The sequence below is a fragment of the Rousettus aegyptiacus genome, unplaced genomic scaffold (assembly GCF_014176215.1).
Source record: "Rousettus aegyptiacus isolate mRouAeg1 unplaced genomic scaffold, mRouAeg1.p scaffold_m13_p_3, whole genome shotgun sequence".
In the NCBI taxonomy this organism is placed as follows: Eukaryota; Metazoa; Chordata; class Mammalia; order Chiroptera; family Pteropodidae; genus Rousettus; species Rousettus aegyptiacus.
In genome coordinates, this window is record NW_023416306.1 from 42,292,361 (window position 1) to 42,314,526 (window position 22,166).

A 22,166-nucleotide genomic window follows, 5' to 3' on the forward strand; every position below is an offset into this window, starting at 1 on the left:
TAAACTGTATGAACTTGAAAAAATTATTCAATCATTTGTAATTCAATTTTTCATTAATGAACTGGTAATACTGGGGAATACATTTTTGGAAACTCAGCGATAAACCCAAGCTTAAATGAGAAGTTTATGTACAATAAAGGAATAATTGAAAATTAGCAAGGAAAGAGGAATTATTAAATAAATGGAAGTGATATAATTGGCATTTGATAAGAAAAAGATATGCCCTTCAACAATAATAATTAGATTAATGATAATATGGTAGATTTTTTGGAACAGAATAAACATTTGAGGCTTGGTGTTATGATTTTTATATATAAAAAATGAATAGTAATTTGGCATTAACAACGATCTAAAAATGATCACAAATGAAAAATTAGAGAAGAAAGACTGGTATGGAATTTAGATTACTAATACTTCTTTATATTATCGCTTACCAACTGTGAGAAAATTAATTCCATTTTCATTGAACTGAAAGAGCATTTGAGCAGAATCAAGTATCTTATTATGAAAGATTTTTACTTCTGGAGTTTTTATATATATTCTGAAGTCATATAACTGTGTTCTTTGAAGAGAAATATTGAAGTATATAGTCTACTAGAATCTCAAGAAAGAAAAAGAAATTCACATAGTGCAATAAATACTAAGTAGATCAATAACTTAAACAGTGGTATTTTTTATTTTTTGTTAGGAAACTGTAAAAATCAACTTATTACAAATGTGAAATGTGTGTCATGGATCAAGGTGCAATACTTCTAAATATAAGATTAAAACCCTAATAAGTGCTCAAATAGCTTCAAAGAATAATTTAATAATAACATGAATTAGATTATATTTTTCCAACTCTGTTTTGAATGAAATATGACTAGGCCTAAAAAGCCTGCAATTCTGAACTATTGATGGACAGTAGAGCAGGTAGCTGACATTTCATTTCCACCATGGAACTAATAACCATCTCTATTCCACATCATATCCCCATCTTTCATAAGACCGAAAACCAAATCCATTGATGCAAGTAAATACTGTCATTATGTCATTTATGTCAAGAATTATTCAAGATGGACTCAATTCCGCAGTCCATACAAAACTTGTTGAACACTGTTTATCAATTTGAAGTTTGTTCTAATTTAAGAAACTCTTTGCTAGAGAAAAAATATATTGTAAAATAATTTCAAAATATTAAGCCCATGGTAAACTTCAAAGATATATTATATATGTATTATTAGAAAATTCATTGTAGAGTTGTCACTACTTGTGCAATATTCAAAATTCTGTGTCTAATAGCGTGTGTTTTATATTATCAGCCTTATGAGTCAGTGGTCTTATTTATTTTGTTGCAGTTTTAGACATGCATATTTTATCATGGCTCACATATTTATAGCAGTAAAATACAATCTAGAAATCATTTGCATTAATCAGAATAGTATAGATAATGCTTTGGTAACAAGTTATGAAAGAACTCCAGTACTTAACACAGTGAAATTTGATCACTTAAACAAAGCCTAGACAATTACCCATTACAGCTACTTCCCATGAGGTGGTTTAGCCCTACAACTAACTCAGCTAACATCATAGTCAACAGGGAAAAGCTTAAAGCATTTTTCTTAAGATCCAGAATAAGACAAGGGTGTCCACTTTCACTTCTTTCATTCAACATATTGAATGTCTTAGCTTTAGCATTCAGATATGACTAAATCAAGAAGAAACAAAAAATCTGAGAAAAGGCATCTAAATTGAAAGGGAAAAAGTAAAACTCATTATTTGCAAATGATATGATACTATATATAGGGAACCCTAAAGATTTCACCAAGAAACTATTAAACTGATAAGTGAATTTAGTAAATTAGCAGGACACAAAACTAATATTCAAAAATCGGTTGCATTTTCTTTTTTTTTTTAGGCAAGGCAACCCTTGGTTGACCTCACAGATTACAAGGAACTTGTCAGTTTACAATGCCTTATTTTTTATTTATTTACACCCACAGCACCTGGTCTTCCTAGGTGGTCTCCCATCCAAGTACTAACCAGGCCCGACCCTGCTTAGCTTCCGACATCGGATGGGATCAGGCTTGTTGTTCAGGGTGGCATGGCCATAGACTGGTTGCATTTTTATACATCAATAATGAATTATCAAGAAGAAAAATGAACAAAATGCCTAGGAATAAATTTTACCAAGGAGGTAAAAGACCTATACTTGGAAAATTTTAAGTCATTGAAAGAAAGAAATTGAAGAAGATACAAACAAATGGAAGCATAAACTGTGCTATCAATAAGAATAATCGACATCATTAAAATGTTCATACTACCCAAGCAATGTATAGATTCAATGAAATCTTTATCAAATGTCAATGGCATTTTTTGCAAAACAAGAACAAATAATCCCAAAATTTATATAGAAACATAAAAGACCACAAATAACCACAGCAATCTTGAGAAAGAATAGAAGTTGGAGATATCATGCTACCTTATATCAACTATATTACAAGGATATAGTAATCAAGACAGCATGGTACTGGTATAAAAACAGAGACAAAGATTAATGGAATAGATAGAAACCCCAGAAAAAAAAACACATCTATATGGTTGTTTAATCTATGATAAAGGAGGCAAAAATATACAATGGGATAAAAACAATCAGTTCAATAAATGCTTTTGGGAAAACTGGACATATTTATGCAAAACGATAAAACTGGATCGCCTTCTTATACCTTATATAAGAATAAACTCAAAATGGATCAAAGATTCAAACGTAAGACCAGAAAACTCCTAGAAGAAAATATAGATAGTAAACTCTCTGACATTGTTCTTAGTAATACTTTTTCTGATATATCTTCTCAGACAGGGAAGCAGACAAACAAAAACAACAATAAAAATGAGACTATATAGAACTAGAACATTTTTGCACAGCAAAGGAAGCCATCAAAAAAATGAAAAGACAACCTACTGAATGGGAGAAGATGTTAGTCAATGATACAACCCAAAAGAGGTTAATATCCCAAATTTATAAATAACACGTGCAAGTCAACATCAAAAAAAACAAACAATACAATTAAAAAATGGATAGTGTACCTGAATCTACATTTCTCCAAAGAAGATAGAGAGATGGCCAATAGACATATGAAAAGATGTTCAACATTACTAATCATAGAGAAATGGAGATTAAAACCACAAAGAGATGTCACCTTACACCTGTCAGAATGGCTATAATCAATAAATTAATAAACAAATGTTGGTGAGGATGTGCAGAAATGGGAACCCTCATGCAATGTTGGTGGGATTACAAATAGGTACAGCCACTATGGAAAACATTATGGACATTACTCAAAAAATTAAAAATGGAACTCCTTTATGACCCAGAAAATCTACTACTGGGTACTTATTTGAAGAAATCCAAAACACTAATTTAAAAAAGCATATGCACCCCTATGTTCACTGCAGCATTATTTACAAGAGCCAAGATCTGGAAGCAACCTAAATCCCCATCAATAGACTCTTGGATAAAGAAGATGCGATGCATATATATAATGGAGTATTACTTAGCCATAAATAAGTATGAAATCTTACCATTTGCAACAACATAGATCGACCTGGACGTTTTTATGCTAAATGAATTATGTCACACAGAAAAAGGCAAGTACCACATGATCTCATTTATATGTGGAATTTAAAGAACAAAATAAATGAACAAACAAAACAGAAACAGACTCATAGATACAAAGAACAAATTGATGGTTGTCAGATGCCAGAGGAGGTTTAGGGGCTGGGTGGAAAAAGTAAAAGTATTAAGAGGTACAAATTGGTAGTTACAAAATAGTCACAGGGATGTAAGGTATAGCATAGGGAATATAGTCAGTAATAGTATAATAACTATACATAGTGCTAGGTGGGTACTAGACTAATCAGGGAGGTTACTTTGTAAATTATAGAAATATCTAACCACTATGCTGTACACCTGAAACTAAAAGAAAGTAATATTGAATATTTATTTTAATTGAAAAGAAAAAAATTAAGTGTACTAATTGGATGATACTGATATTATAATGCTTTCTCTCTGTATAAACAAAGTCATAAAAATATTGATCGTTGATTTATATTTGTTTAGTCCATTTACCAGTGTCCATTAATTGTTATTATAAAAATCAAAATACACAGAATAAATTATAAATAGTGAATTCTAGGAAGATATCTGTTTCTTGAAAATAAGACTGTTCTTCTCCAAAGTCAGTTTTTGTAATCCCAAAGTCACTATAGCATAGTGACAATAGGTATGATTATAATGCCATGTCTATAACAATATAAAAATCTGCAAAGACATTGGAAAACAGTGTGGTTAACAGATATTATTGGAATGTTTTTGGTAAAATACCATTTTCCTAACAATCTCAGGCCCTGATGTGTGAGGGACCTAAAATCATGTAATAAGCATTAAGAAAGTTACAGAAATAAATAGGCATAACAATAAACCTTAGGTAAAATCTAGTAACATTATTTCGAAACTCATGATTAAAATAAGAAAAAAAAAATAGATAAATGTCTGCTTAATTCTTACCCAATCATTTCTTGTTTTATTTTAGCTAAAATAATAAACATTTTTCTCCCTCCAAAAAAGTGTCAAGAATGGCCATTAACTAAAAATTGAATCCAGGCATTACAAATAGTCTGCCAAAACTGCATTCAGTTCTTTGTGTAGCAAAGGGAATTGCTATTTGACTCCAGGATGTATCTCTTTCTTACACAGAAGCAAAATGCTTCTGATACAGGAAAAAAAAGGAAAAGAATTAACAATGTTCTGTATGATGATGCGATCTGACTTCATTTTGAAAATGGCAGCCTTGTAAATCATGGGGGCAATTAGGAATATATTTCTCTTCTTCTTTGTGGATTTAGAATGCACTGTCTCTGAGAATAAATGTTTGTCACTTGGGAAATGTTTTTGAGTGTAAGATTCAGCAGTTACCTTGTATATACTTGAAGAATAAATAAGCATGCCTGGAACTCATGCTGGTAGTGAAAACTCTAAGAGATGTTGACTTGGATTGCTCACAACTACCCTGGATTGTTTCAGGACATGTGCTTACACCCTAGGGTTCCAGAGCACTGTTGACTGAATGAATACTCACTCCAACTTGGAGAACCACTAACAGTGGTTATGGGAAAGGAGCAGGGTTGCTTATAAAGAGGCTAAAGGGTAAAGTTTCACAAAAGGAAGATAATAACAACCATAAAGCTCAGGGCAATACATGAAGGGGTGGGGGATTGATTGTTGTTTGTTGTTTGTTGTTGTTATTTCACTTTTGTTTTTTAAATGTATACCTGAACCCAGGAGAGTAAAGTTATAAAGTGAAATATGCCTGTGAGTGGACACTTCTATAGAGTTATAAAGATGCCTTTCTCTTAAATTATTGAGAAAGTCCTATATTGTGCTTTTGTTTATTGAAGTTTAGATTTTATTAAACTCAAATTGTGTTTAATTGTGTTTTTGCAGAGAAAAAATAGAGAAGCGTAAAAGAAAAATTGCACTGAACTGGTTAAACAGGCAAGGAAGACTTTATTCAAGACTATTGTAACGGGGGAAAAGACTATTGTATATAACAGCAAAGAGAGATTAAATTGAATCAGAAGTGGGGAGAATTTTGAAGCACTGGGATGAGCAAATGGAAAAATGCTGGAGGACATTAGCTGGCAGGGTGATCAATGCGATTAGGCCATTAATGTTTGCTAATCTCTGCTTATTGAAGTTAGAGTCCTACCCTCCCCCAGAGACTGGCAAACACACAAGGGAGCTAGCTTTCTTGATGATTGCATTTCAGAGGAATGGCTCCCAGGTCCTTGAGAAAAAAACAGTTCTGGATTTTAGAAGATTTACCTCTCAAAGGGGCAGAAATGGAATTTACAATGGCAAAGTTTTTGTTTGTTTGTTTTAAGTAAATGTTGTAAGAAAAAAAGAGACTGGGTCCCTGGAGTCAGGAGGAATCTTCCTAAAGTTTAGCTAAGCTTAGGGAAACCTTAAGGTAGTTTTGGTCAGAAGTAAAGGGAGGTGTGACACACCTCATATACCTCTCCTTTACTGAAGTGATTGAATCCAGGAGTAGTAGGAGGTAACTAACAACAAAGCGGGCTTGTCATAGTGAGGCTGAAAGCAGTGAGGAAGCACCAGAGGATTGTGAGCTAATATTTCATGTGTACCCTAGAAGAAATATAAAATAAATTCTCTTCTTTCTGATAATTTTCTAGAAGAAAATGACACTTGGAAAGGATATGGCAGAAGGCTGAGAGCTATAACAAAACATATCTCTTTTTGTGACTATGGAAATAACGGTGACGCATCACAGAGAAAAAGTCATCTGCCCCAACAGAGAGAAGTATTTTATCATAACATTATATACAAATATTGGCATATGATGATAATAAAGAGTAGACCAACTTTTCTGTTGGTTTTATTATTAGGTTAAAATTATCTGCAAACATGCATCACTTATTGTCTGCACCAGAGACAGACTGCCCTACTCTTGATTCCTCACTGAAAAATAATACAGGCATTCACTCAAGAAATAGTTATTGAAGGTCTAATAGCTGTTGATCCCTGTATTGGACAGAGAGGATGAAAGAATGACCATGAGAAACTCTCTTCGGAGCTGTTTGAAGTAGATTACAGAGAAGTTAAAGGGTGGTTACAGTACAGTATGGTAAGTGCTGTGATCAGTGCTCTGGGAGTACACAAGAAGACAGAGAAGGAATCTTTACAAAAGTAGTATTTATCTGCAGACACAAAAGATGAGTAAGAGGTAGGTAGTTAGAAGAGATAGCACACATTCTCCAAAAACTATATATATTTTTTAAAAGTAAGTAAAACTACCCACAACCAATATCTATATCATAAATAGGAGACAAGGAACATTAGATATGCTATTTACATGTAAGTGGAAGAAAGTATGTAAAGCAAGCAGAGCCAGATTTGGAGTCTATATCAGAGCAGAGAGACAGGTAGAGATGGACCAGGCACAGGAGAAAGCATCAGGCTGCAAGCAGACATAGAACACAAACAAGACTATCCTCGGAAAAGAATTCCTTCCCAGTCTCTGTCTGGAAACACTGCATGAGAATACATCTGAGATCTGGACAGTGGGGAGAAAGGGTTTGAACATATGTACAAATAGACATGGCAATCTTGGGAAAGTTACCTCTTTTGAAAGAGAAAGAGGTAGCTTGGAAAGGGGTGGAGGGTATCCTGGACGTTTATTGCTGATGAGAAATAAGGAAGCAAGATCTGAAGAATAGGAGTAAAATATAAGCAAAAGGGCATTGTAGAATTCAAAGATGTAGCGAATACTCTACCCTCCACCAAAAAATTAAGCTTCATTTATCCAGGACACCACTCACTCTATCGACAGTGGTGTTTTTGAGCTAAAAGCACCCACCCACCGTAAACACCTGTTATTACTGGTCAAGAAATGTTTTAAGCCTTTAAAATGAATACAAAAGTTAGGAAATGCTATTTATCCTTTTGTTGCAAACCCTTAAACCCTTGTGTAAATCTATCTCAGGTATACAGACAGGGTTCATAGATGAAACGCCCTGGATACTAACTGCTTTCTTCATCAAATATTCTTTTCGACATGTGCACTGTCAATAAATATAACAATATTTATAATATATTGATTAAAATTATAATTGATAACTCATTTATACAGCTCTTGGAGTACTTAATAAAGAAGTAACACCAATTCTACACATTGGTCCTAGAAAACAGAATGAGAGGGAAAACTTCCTTATTCTTTTTCTGAAGGCAGTATTACTTTGGTTTCAAAATCAAAGACAGTAAAAAAATAGAACTATAGAGGCATATCCTCCAATAATATAAATGTAAAAACCCTTAATAAAATATTAGCAAATAGAATTCAACAATATATAAAATGAATTATACATCATGACCAAGTGGGGCTTATTTCAAACATGCAAGGCTAGTTCAATATTCCAAAATTAATTATTATTATTCACCTTATTAACAGACAGTAAAAGAATAATCATTAATTATGTCGATTGATGCAGGAAAAGCACTGGACAAAATTCAACACTCATGCATGATAAAAACTCTGAAAAAATAGAAACAGGTTAATTTTTCAATTTGATAAAGACCAACGTACAAAAACCTACAAATAACATTATACTTAATGATTAAAGACCGAATGCATCCTTTCTGATTAGAAACAAGGTAAAAATGTCTGCTCTCATTGTGTTATTGAATATAGAGCTAAAACCTCTAGACGAGGAAATAAAAGATATACAGATCTAAGAGGAATCATTGGAATAATTAAACTGTGCCTAGTTTCAGATGATATATTTGTCTACATAGATAATCACAAAGAAAACAAAAACACTCCAATAAGTGAATTTAACAACTTCATAAAAGGCAAGATAAACATATAAAAATCAATTGTATTTATGTATGATAGCAATGAACATGTGGACATTAAAAGTACCATTTACAATATTCTAAAAAATTGAAATAAATATAAATCTAACAAAACCCAAAGAGGACTTAAGTGTTCAAAACAACAAAATGCTGATGAAGAATCTAAAGAAAATCAAATAAATGAATAGGCATCCTACTGGTGGTTTAGAAATCTCAATGTAGTAAACATGTCAGTTCTTAAGTAGGCAGTAGAGAAAGAATAGAGGAACCAGCCTTATGTATTAAATGTTAGTGGTATGCTGAGGCCCACTCCCACCAGTTTGCAGGAGAGGATTGTGTATCTCTTTCCAATTCATCCTTCAGTGATATCACATTGGTTGCTCTTAGTCAGCTTTGGTGAGAGTATTTATACAACAGAAATTACTAAACATTACAAATAAACATTACAAATAAGAACTATTTTCCCCTGAAGAAGTTATTAAACATTATCAGCTTAACACTAAAACTTTTTGCCTGTAGATAAAAAAAAAAAAAAAAAAAAAAAAAAAAAAAAAAAAAAACCTAAATAAAAATTATTACACAAAAGAGATTAGAAAGAGAAAGGAATATGTTGGAGAAGAGTGGAGGAAACAATTATGGAGCACCTATATATTTTCTAATTTAAACCTTCCTATAACCCTGAAAAACAGACATTATTATTATTATCTCTAAATAGAGATTGGGAATCTAAAATTCGAGATAGGTAATGTTTTAAGATTATTACATGGTAGACGATGGAGTTAAGATTTAAAGTTGTCTTTCTTCTATGCCTTCGATCTTTCCATATATTATGCTTCCTAAAGAATAACTCTTTGCTATTTGAAAGAATTTAAGGGATGCAAGTCGCTGGATTTACCTTTTAAAAAAAAATCAGATTCGGAAATGTTAAAGAAATTCATCAACATTGACAAATAAAGTGAACCATTTACAGATGCTAAATTCATAATTTAAAGAAAACAAAGAAATCTCTCAAACTAATCTGGAAGTTTTAGATGCTCTAAACCTGTTTTATTTTATTTCCTCTTATTTTTCTTTTCCATTGTAGCAGCACAATAGTCGAGTAAAGAAAACTTGAGGTTTGACAATATATAAGTGGTGTTGAAACATGACTCAAAAGTTTCGCAATTCAAAAAAAGTTTCAAAATTCAGAAAAATGCAGCCCTTGACAGAAATAAGAATACAGAAGATAGAAAAGCATAACCAAACCACAGAATCTTAACAAAATAACAAAATCTAGATAAAAGCCAAATTGCAGCCATTGGCCACACCAATAAAACTTTCATTTCTCAATCATAAAATACATGATTTAAATCAATCAAAAATAAAACGCATTTTGAAAACTATGATAGAAACAGAAAGCTATCCAGTAAGAATATGTAAAATATCAGTAAGTTGGCAGTTATATATGAAAGAAGATACTTACATGATGTTGACCATATTTCATGGAGTTTAGTTGACCCATCACCAGGTTGGAGCTTTAAATTTTATTTGCAGGGAAAAAAAAATGTTCGATATGTTTCAAACATTGTGGTAGATGCCAGTAGACAGTAGAAATAGAAACCTATTATTCCAACCCATTTGTTTTCTTAAAAATGTGTCAGTATTAAACTGAATGGAAAAAATCATAACGAAGTTTTTAAATTGTTTCACAACACGACAAGTCTAACACAGGTAACCCCCCTTCAAAAAATAATCCCAAACAAGAAAGGTTGATCTATCACATAAATGAATGGAGCTGCTTAAATGATAAATATTTAAAACTGCAGTCCTCAGTGATAAGAAAGTATAGTAGACCATCTACGAGTTGAAAAAGTGCTCTTAATGTCAGAGTGAGCCAGACAGCAGATGAACATCTGTTTAATGTGAAATCTCAGCTAAGTAATATAAAGTCGATCAGATGGCAAACTGATTTGGAAAAAAAAAAAAATCATTTCCATATATCTTACTCCTCAGTCAAATTCAATGCTGAAGAATATCAATGAAACTAAGTTTACTGACACATGTCAAAAGAATAAAACAACCTGAGTCAATTTCCCAGTTTTAGGCATTATTCCAGTTAACATTCGTTCTTCAACTCAATGCCTGATCACTACACAAAAAGATGTAATAATTCTGTGTTGCCAAAGAGTGACGCTTATGATTTAAAGACGTTTAAGCTGATATCCCTTATAAATACCTTTTTCTTCTGTTCCTAAAATACTTAATACTCAAACAAGCTTAATTTAGCCAGGCAAAACTGTACTAGACAAATATTTAGAAACAAAACAAAACAAAACACTCAGCATATGGAAAATGAATTAGAAAGATGGTGACAGTTGCTGTGTTTATAGATTTATCAGTAGCATACAGCAAAATAAGCCATCCAAACCTATATGCCAAATTATCTAATATGATAAATGACAAATTATTTAGTAGTTAACTTAGATATTTTTAAACCAAAAGTGTAATAACTTACACCATCAATTAAGAAAAAATATAGCAATCTATAACCTTAACTTGTTTTTCTTTCTTTAATTCTCTCTCTCTTTTTTATAACTCAAGTCTGAAATAGCAGTATGTTAAGAGCAGAATTCAGATGTTCATTTACATACATTTGCATCATTGGGGAAGAATTCTGCTACCAAATCAACAAATTAATACCGTATTCTCCCTATATTATATGCTAGAATAAGAATCTATATTATAGAATAAGAACCAAGATTTTAAAAAGATATCAGTCCAGGTCATTGAATAGAGTCACTAACAAATCAGTTAGAAACTTAACCCTTATTAGGGTTAACTGTAAGATGTGATTCTTACAATATCCTGTTCCCTAGGGTGTAACACTCTCTTTGATTGAGAAGCTTAAATTTAATGTCAATTGAGTTTAACAAGATGAAATTCTCAACACAGAGGGAGAATCCAGCATTAAGGGAATTTCTGATATTCTTTTGTATTCTTCTGTAGTTAGAGAGGATATTTGCACAGTATGAAAATAGATTGCTGATACCAAGACAATTCCCTATGTTTTACAGGCTCTAGAATGATCCTTGCTTTACTCCTCAGGGAATAATCCTAAGTGACACCTATAGGTTAAATTAGTACATTCCTTGCAAGGGCATTTTATAATAGCCATAAGTTCTCAGAAATCAAACTGTTGAAGATATGATGCAATTCAATTCAATTGTTGAGACAAATGACAGACTAAAAACAATATGCCATTGGATTTTTGGGACGATTATTAAATAGTTCTGGATTGAAAATTTTAATACCAACTTTCAAATGCAATTGATAAATTTTTTTTTAATCAAACAATCTTGTTTCATTGGTCATAACTTTTCTACCAAAAAAAGAACACAGAGAAGAGGGAAGGGAATTAAAACATTGCCTTAAACATACAAATGAACTTTGGGGAACAAACACCCTGTGAAGCAAGAATCATGGAATCAAGAAGCCTTCTGCCACAGGAATAAAAATAACACTTACCTGAAAAAAAATGAACTATTTGCAACGCAGAAGGCAAAATAGAATTTCTCCTTTGTCTAACTGCATGAGTCTGTAGGTGATAAATGGTTGGCGCTCACCAAATACCTGTGCGCTACTTTATATTTCTCACTGTCTCTGTTCCCTCTTACAGTTAGTCTGAGGCTATATGACTAATGCAGGATAAGGATAAGTGAATGAAACTAATCTATGTATTTTCCAGGCTGGAGCAAATAAAAACTAGTATGCTTTCTCCAGCTGCTCAACCATGTCAGATTCTAATCAGAGAGAAAATATATGTTTATTATGTTAAGCCACTGAGATTTCTGAATTTATCTCTTCCACATCCAACACTAGCCTAGCCTAACTAATACAGCCTGAATCATTTGAAACAGCTGACATGAATTAGTTAACAAATTTGGATGTTCAAGAAATATAGCTTTATTTTCTGTAACTCGATTGTCTATAACTTAATTTATGTTCAAGCTCTGCCTAACCATAATGCTAGGCATGTAAGAAACTTCATTATCAGTCTTTCTTGACTTTCATCTCTCCATCTTCTCACCTCTTCCCCTTTCCAAGTCCTCTCTTGAAAGTTATTTGGGCTTGTAAGAGGCAAATGCATCTCGATATTGTGTCCCCTATCACCCCACACTATGTCATGATGTCCTGCCTCAAAACTAACAGAATCTTTTAGATCCAGTGTCACCTCTCTGTTTATTATTTGTTTGTTTGGCCACATTTGACTCTTCCTAGTAGGTTTCCCCTAATCTTCTGCTGGGTCCTGCCCCCTGGAACCTCTGATGGAGATAGGATTTCCAGTTTGGGATCATGGCATGTTCCAGACACACTTGTCAGTTTCATATGTATATTTCCTCTCCCTGCTTCTCCTCCTTTCTTTACTCAGCTTGGGAGGAATTTATTCTTTATCTAGGAAAAGTTATTGTTCTTTCATGACCAAATGAGACACATTATCCATTCCCCAAATCCTTTCCCTACTTTGTTCTAGGACTTAAGATTTTGAAAATTGAGCCAAGTGCTTGAAAGCAAGGAATGGAAAAGGGTAGAAAAAGCAGCTGGAGAAAAAAAATAAAAATATATAGATTAGGATTTCTAAAAATGTTATGTTGCTGCACAGCTCATGATTTACTTCATTTTTCTTATTTCCTAGCAGAGATTTTTTATGTTAAATGTGATATGCATTTGGACCTTAATATGCATGCTGCATCTTTAACACATGCCTTTCCCTACTTACAACCCAGCCAAAATAATTATTTCATCATTTTATATAATGCCCTCTGAAAATCACCTTCACCTATGCTCATGTTGTCCCTTTCTTATTCCAAATATATCTATATTACAAGGATGAAATCAAAGGCCATTATCTCCTAAAGACTTTCCCTAATATCCTCTGAGAATAGAAATAGCCCCCTTTTTTGAACAGAGCACTTTGTGTTTTGAGTGTGTGCCAACTGAGTGACACTGAGCAAATTACCTCCTAACCCCCCATTTGTAAAAAGTAGATAACAAATGGCATTGTTGACTGAATTAAATAAACAGGGGCTATTGTTTGGACAGTCCCTAGACTATGGTAGGCACTCAGTAAAATCTAATGATATTAATAATACTAAATAATACATTTTAGATATTTTTCCCTTAACTTATTATGGTAAGTTCTCACTATTTGAGCTTCCTCCTGTAGAATTTGTGCTATCTAGGGATATATATTTCCATGACAAGACAGCATTATATTAATGATTAACTATTAAATAAATAAATCAGTGAATGCATAAGTCAAGAAGATAATTCAGTGATGGAGTTTAGCTCTGTGCTACAGTATGACTCAGAATAATGAAACTTAGATCTCTATTCAATCCATTGCTCCTGTGAGGCAATGAATGACCTAACCACACCCCTCATTGAGAAAATTCAATAACTCCTTTATTTATTTTCACTAATAACTCTAACCTACCTGACAGTCTCACATATCCTTCCTTTTGTTAAAATAGAAAAATCCTACTGACATTTTCTAATGCCACTCTTCTTTCTTAATATAACAGTTTGTCAGGTTTTCATCCTACTTCCCTGGACATTCCCAGTTTCAGTTTCTGGGTCCTTGACATCTATACCAGCTTTCAAACATTGAAATACTTATGGGCTATTTTTCCTATCCTCTTCTCCATCTATAATCTCCTGCTAAGTGATCTCATTTAGTCTAACGGTTTCAAATACTACACATACGCAGCGAACTTTGACATGTTTATTTCTCAAATCATTCCTGCCTCTAGATTCATACTCATCTCCATACACCTAATGCTTATTGCTTACTTTGCTATATGAATCATTTAGCCTTAATACCATTGCAAACTTAAAATAGCTAAAACTATTGATTTTTCTCGGTCATCTGGTACACAATTATATACCACTCCATTCGCAAACCTTCATCGTACTGAATCACCTCCCAGCCAGTTACTCTGCCACAAACCTAGATTCATCCTTGGTTGCTTTCTTCACGTCCTTCTACATTCAACCCACCAATGATTCTGTCTAGTTTATCTTCAAAATATAATGTTTCTCTGATGGCATCTCATTTTCACCATTAACTCTTATCTGAAATATTAAAACAACCTTCTTACTGCTTGTCATTCTGATGGCAGGTTTGACACTCTGTCCATCCTAATGGCAGCTAAAGTGATTTCTCTAATTGTAATTCAGAACTTTTTACCCACCAACACAAAGCCATGGAAAGCTTTACCATTGCAAATTTTTGCAAATTCTAAATTTTTTCTCATCTACCTTGCTGGTTTTATTTCCCTGCATATACCATATGGGGTACTATGCCCCATTTAAAATGGCAATATTTTCGTTTGTTTAAAAACCAACTCTTTTTCTATCCTCACTGTTTCTTCTTCTTGCACTGTTCTCCACGATATATTTTCATAGCTGGGTATTTTTCATCATTCAAGTCTCATCACAATTCATATGCTAGCAGCTCCTTACCATCAGCTTCTTCTTGTCTCACTATCACATTTTCCTATTTTGTTTTATTCATTGAACACGTTAATGTGTCATTTATCACATATGTTTATTACCTGTTTCCCCCTCTCCAATAAAGGCAAAGAAACGTTTTTGTTCACATTTATCTCCTCCACCTAAAAAATATGTGGTATGTAGTCAGTGCATCAGAAATTGTATTTGGTGTTAGAATTTTCTTAACCAGCTGGGAATAAAGGTTTTAATGGAAATGTGAGATAGCTACACCCAAGATAAACAATAACAAAAAATATATATATCGAACAAGAACACACATGAAGAAAGGCTTGAGCTGTAAAATTATAATTTTCCTCTTTTGGAGACAAATATATGAAAAGTCGTATATTAAAAAAGCAATGATAACTAGAAGGCATATGTATTTTATAGGCATAGAGATATATAAACAAGTAACTTAGTTTCTCTAATTGTCAATTTTCTCACCTTTCAATTATTTAACAAACATTATTGAGTATCTACTATGTTTCAGGTACTGTTCTGGTTGATGGAGATGTGTAATAGTTAAAACATACCCAAACTCGTGCCTTTGTGGAACTTACACTCTACTTTTGATTATTGTCTCTCTAGCTGACTGGAATGTAAGCTCCAAGACAGCAGGAATTTCACCTATTTTGTCCACAGCTGTACCCCAGCAAATGACACAATAAGTGCTCAGTAAAATTCATTAAAGGATAAATATACAATTATTGTAAGTAACCATGAAGTAAGGCAGGTAGACTGCTGAACACAGTATCTGCATATTTGACAAATTTAATGTACATTTGGATGAAGCTGCATAATGATAAAACATGCCCTACGTCCTCAGCGACTAAATGTAAGGGGCTACTCAATTGTTTTGAGAGATGCTATTTCTTTTGCCCCCAAATTATATCAGATTCACTAAAATAAACTAACTACATCATAAACATAGGAAAAAAGTTTTTAAAAAGGTTTTCACAGCTTGCTCTCTAGAAGTATTGTCACCTCATTCTACCCACACTTGCCAATGACTGCAGTGTGCCACTTTTAATTAATGCCCAGGGTTAAAATGTCAGTTACATAAACTCCCTAATCTGTTGTTTAGAACAGTTGTGACTAGTGGAACAAATGAACTCCCAACTATAGCAGCCTGTAAGAAATACACTCTCTACCTCCCCATTATGGGACAGCTTGGTTCTTTGCCTCTGTAAACCGAGCCCACTGAGTGACAAATCAGAATTGACTACTTCAGAGTTGGCTAACTCACCAGTTTTATAGCATCAAGCACCACAGTGCACATAAAAGAAAACTTTTTCCAGACATTACCTACAGTAGAATTCTCTCCAAGCTCTTTTCCGGAAAGCAAGAAAGAAACAACACAAAAGATTAACCTAGTTGCAGAAAGAGCAGTAAAGGACTCTGGCAACGCAGTTGGCTCTTGCAGGTTCCCATCCCCACGAACAGCAGGCTTGCTATACCGCTCCCTCAGGAGCACCTCTTGCATCGGTCCGCACGCTGTGAGTCCAGGAATTGTTTCTTTGTCTATATTTGGCTGACTGGTTATTTCACTTTCTTTTTACGCTACTCATCTTATTCTGCATCCCCCTGTGAGGTGAAAGCAATCCTGATAGAACTAGACCTTATAGGACTCGTTATTTAATTTTCTCTCTCTGAATAATTCATAAAGAAAATCTTATCAGCTTGCCTCTCCTGTGAGGTTGCCACACATTCAGGTTTCCCACACGCAGTGTTTTCCTTCTTAAAAAAGAGAACTCTGCATTCTGATTCACCTCTCGACACAACAGGAATGGGAGCAAGGTTTGACTGTTTATTATCAGAGCCTCTACATTCTGGATGGTCTACTAATAGCTTGGTAATCATCCCACAATTATTTCGTCTTCTGCACCATTACTCTCATCTTATTTGAGCTGTCTTTCTCTGTACCCCTACCCAACTCAAGTTCTATCAACTACTCGAGTCTACCTAGGCACTCTGTCATTCTCATAAGTCTTCCAGGGATTTCTCCAGCCTGCTATTTGTTTTAATCTCATTGCCATACTATATTCCTTATAGTCTTGTTATTAGTTCTTAATATCTCTTTAAATATCCAAATATATATGTGTGTCCCATATTTCTAATAACCTAGTGCATTAGTCAGGTTATATATTAGTCATATATATGAGAGAGAGAGAGAGAGAGAGAGAGAGAGAGAGAGAGAGAGAGAGAGAGAGAGAGAGAGAGAGAGAGAAAGATTTTAAGGAATTGATTTATACAATTGTGGAGGCTTGACAAATCCAAAATCTATAGGGTAGGCCAGCAGGTTGGAAATCCTGGGAAGAGTTGCAGCTCAAGTTTAAAGACAGTCTACTGGCAGAATTCCTTTTTGTTCATGGAGGTCAGTCTTTGTTTTATTAAGGACTTCAATTGATTGAATGAGACCCACTCACATTTTGGAAGATAATCTGCTTTACTAAAAGTCCACTGATTTAAGTGGTGATCTCATCCAGAAATTACCTTCACAGAAATATTCAGAATAATGTTTACCCAAATATCTGGGTACTGTGGCCCAGACAAATTGACACATAATTCACCATCATACCTAGTAAAGTCATTTGTGTAGAATAAGAACTCAGTGTATCTGCAAATGGCCATTTGGGATTAAAAAACCAAATTCTTACAGTGTTGGAAACCTAGCCATCCTTCCATCCTCGGCTTCCATCATTCTCCTCCTCACTTTGTGCTCCCTAGTCACTGTGCATGCCATACTTCTTTCTGAAAATGTACATTTCTATTGAATGTACTGCACCTATCGTTCAGATATTCTTTCCTTTTTTTCACCAGATTTCTATTCATCCTTCATCGGTTGTAGCTTTCCCAAAGAAACTTTTCCAGACCCTACAGACTAATTTATTTCCCCAGTCTTATGTTTTCACGTTACAGAATATAATAATATATTTTGTAACACTTAGTAATGTAGCATTTTTCACATTTATTTATTTTATATTATTTGATTAATGTCTGTCTTCTACATTTGACTGTAAAGTTTATGAGAATGAAGACTATGTTCAATTTTGCTCATGTTTCTAGCCTCATTGTAGCAGTGTCTCATACAGAGAAAGTAATCAATACATTTTTTAAAAAATTTTTTAAATTTTATTAAAATTAATTAATAGCCAATGATATTGCTTCCCTTGTAGAAGGCTTCTAAAAAGGCAGATGGCAGCTACACCCTGCTACAATGATCAGACCAAAACAGGAACAAAGTCAAGCTATAATTAATTCTGTATGCACAAGGCTGAAGCATTAGTCTATGATCTGAGTGAACTGCCAGGGTATATTGTTATAGGGATGGTCTCAGGATCAGAAGAGTAGCTTTCCAATATCAGATAGAGACAGCTCTTTCATACCACCTTCTATTAATTAACACATGTGGAGATTATGCTATTTAGAAGGAAGGAAGGAGGAATGTAGGGAGAGGTGGAAAGAGAAAGAGAGAGAGAGAGAGAGAGAGAGAGAGAGAGAGAGAGAGAGAGAGAGAGAGAGAGGAGAGAGAATATCTTAAATTTAAAGTTGTTGACCACAGTTTAGTTTTCAGGCATCTATTGCTCACTGATACATAATTAATTAGTAATGTATGAACCAGTAAATATTTTAAAGTCCAAATGTTTATCACTTTTAAGGTTGGATAATCTGATTAGAATTCCTCTCAAAAATTGTTTTTTTTTAGCTCTTTAAATACTTCATCCTTAGAAACTTTTGGTCTAGACAAAAATTTTACATCACTTTCAACCTGGCTGTCAGTATTATTTTTTGCCCCTTATCAAGATTGTTGCCTTTCTATATCCCTCACCTCCTTTAAAAATACAAAAATGTACCTGCTTCAAACCTACTCAGTTTTTATTATTTCATATATAAGGTAGAGTAGAATAAATAAAACATCTCAATATCACATTCTAATGTTTTGATAATCTCTCTCATCTCAATGTTTTGATCTCTTACTCAAATTTATTTTTGGTATCTATTTCATTGCTATGGCTAAACTATTCATGTCATCTCTGTAGGTATTTATTTCTTCATTTGTAAACTAGGAATAATAATTTATAACCCACAAGTCTATCCCAAGAATCAAGTAAAACTCTGTAGCTAAAACTCTTTTGTTAGCTAAACAGTACTTTTTAAATACATAGCATTTTTCAGTTTCAGGCATACGATATTATGATTCAAAATTTGTATGTATTGTGAAATGATCACCACAATAAGTCTAGTTAACATTCATCACCACAATTACAAATTTTGGGTTGCGATGAGAAATACAAGTAAACAGCACTTTTAAAATTAACAGTGTGATTATTATAAATTAAAATATTTTAAATGATCCATTTGATATGTAATTGTCCAGGCAAACAGCTATGGACATGCCTATATAGCAACAATATTAAAAATCCTCTGCCTCAATTATTAGTCTGTTTATCACCACATAACCCCTATATTTTACACTATTCTTCATTCTTAAATAAAGTCTGTTCTGCTCCAATGAGTATTTCTTTAAAACAAATTAATGTAAAACTGATCAACAATAGAGGAATGAAGTCGGTTATAATACTCAAGTTAACTTGATTCATATCCAGCCTCCCCAAACACGTTAATATTTTGCTTCAATAATGGTAACTGCAGCCAAAGGCAAAATATACTAACACCCCTGATAATAGGGAGACGGGCTGGAATTCAAGGTAAATGCCCTACAATTAATAAGTTTAGCAAACATACAGTGAAGACTTAAGGATTTTCACTGTTGCATAGATATTGCTAACTAGAGAATTCCTTCATATAATCCTCAGTTCTAACTCATAACTCACTTCTAACTTAGGCTCAGCAATATTTTTTAACTCCTACTCTTTTTGACCTACCCTTTCAACAAACGCTGCTAATAATTCTGCAACCTTAGCGGTAACAGCCTAGTTTAGCACTAAAAGTTTAGCAATGAAAGCACAGGCTTTAGAAGCACACAGATTTCAGAGTAAATTCTGGTCCTACTGGCTGACCCATCTTGGAAGCTAACATTTGTTCATCTATACAGTAAAGCTAATAATGATATCTTCTCCTGGTTTACTGTGAGGATTTAAATGACATAATTCTTATAAAATACCATGCATCATTAACTATTTCATTTAAATAATTGTTGAGAAAAGTAAATATTAAGAGTATGTAGTCACTTCACTGCTAGTCAGCTGATTTCCGGTTTCTAGTTCTTTGGTTTTTCTATATAATATAAAGTGTTTGCTTTTAGGGTTGTGAAAATGAATGCCCCCATCCCTGTGTGACCAAAATTCAGCACACTGTTTTTCATTCTATTTTACTATGTTAAATAAAAAGACTGACATCAATTATCTGCATATTATCTGCATATTTTAAATGAAGGTATTGTTTGATAAGGGTTGCTGTTCTAGATAATTACCTCAGCTCTCTACTTCACATTTGTGGTTAACTTTGACATCTCAGCCTTCCTTGCCATACTGTGTCCTTGATTGTGATTCTATTCAACCATTTATTACTGGTATTAAAAGTGTCAAAGAGCAGATACCATTATCTCCAAGGAAAGATGCCAAAGCATGTCCCAAACCCGACGCATAGATCCAAACCACTCCAGCATGTTTGGCAAAATACTCACAACACAGCTATCTGTTTTTGGAATAAGTGCCCCTTTCCATTCTAGTTAATTGAAAACAACTCTAAATTGCCCTCCTGAGCATAAAGAACCAGGGATTAAGATATAGTAGCGGAAAAGTATCAGGGTTTTAAAGACTTATATAAACAACACAGTTGTTTGAGCGGGTGACAAATAAATTCAAGCTCCCCAGGACACACTTGTTTAGGATTTTCCCAATTAGGCATTTTATTTGATCTTCGGGTCTGGGTGAGCTACAATTCTCTAGAATTGAAGAGATTAACGGACCAGAAACAATGGCTAATTCATCTCTAGGGCTTTGCTTATTGCTTGTCTTTGCTAATTTAATACTGTTATTTCCAAACTTAAATAAATCAAAATGAGAATTGGGCTAGGGGAGCACATCTAGATGAGCTATGCAATCACAGGGTGATTCTTGGACACCCTCACCTTTACATTAGGTTATCTTTACTTGAAAATAACACTTCTGTTTTAGAGAGCTGTAAATAGAGGAATAATGTTTTGCATATTATCTTGATTAAGTCTGCTCATGGGAGGCAGGGAGGATGGAGAATAGGAGCATATTTACAAAAAGAATGAAGACAGAAATTTTAAAAGGGATTTAGTTTGGGGACTTGATTACTTACAGTAGCTTAAAGGAGAATAAATATAATATGGGGCACAGATAAAAGAAAAAGCAGATTTTTCTTAATGATGGCTCTAGAATCTAAAATGAAGCACAGCAGGTTGGAAAATCCTATGGAGATTTTTTTTCAAAGATATATCTGTGGACTAACAAATTTTGTTTTCTATCCTTCCATCCCTCTCTTTGATTTGGGGAATTCACTTTGTAAATGTAGTTACAGTAGAAGAGAAATGATGCTTTTCTATTTTGAAAGAAAAATTAAATTTTTTAATCTTACCCCAAATCAAAATATATTAGCTAATTATTTGAACATTGGCAAGTCAATTAAGCAATCCAAAGAAAATAGGGGTCTACAGTTATGCCACCCTGAACATGCCCGATCCCATCTGATCTCAGAAGCTAAGCAGGGTTGGGTCTGGTTAGTACTTGGATGGGAGACCATCTAAGAAGACCAAGTGCTGTAGGCATGAAAAAAAGAAAAAAGAAAAGAGAAAAAAAGAAAAGAAAAGGTACATGTAAAAGTTTTAATTCCTTTTCTTTCACTTTTTTTGACCAGAATGTGAATTCTGGGCTAAGATTTTGCCAGCTGAACAGCTGAATATTTAGTCATCTCAGGTTATCACACTTTTAGATCCATTTGCATTAGTCAAAAAAAAAAATCTTTTTTTTCAAGATCGCCAACTCCTTGTAAAACTTCTTAGGGTGTCAGAAAAATAATAGAAAAAAAAAAGAAAGAAAGAAAACCTTCTTAGCCACAAAGCACTGTGTTTTGGAGCAATGTGGAAATATATGGCAAAGTCCTCATACTTCTAACTTATAAACACTGTCCCTTGTTGTGCACAAATAATAGAATCAAAGCTAACTTTTTTTTCTTTTAAACATCTAGGAAATGCCTCTATTTGCTTGTTGACAAAGTCTAATGGTTATGTAATAAC

General features: G+C 33.6%; 2 pseudogenes; one reads left to right on the top strand and one right to left on the bottom strand.

The window, feature by feature from the left end:
* Window positions 1-1,973: 1,973 nt before the first annotated feature.
* On the bottom strand, window positions 1,974-2,095 carry LOC118601001 (annotated as a pseudogene).
* A 19,484-nt stretch (window positions 2,096-21,579) lies between these two features.
* On the top strand, window positions 21,580-21,698 carry LOC118600760 (annotated as a pseudogene).
* The last annotated feature ends 468 nt before the right edge of the window (window positions 21,699-22,166 follow it).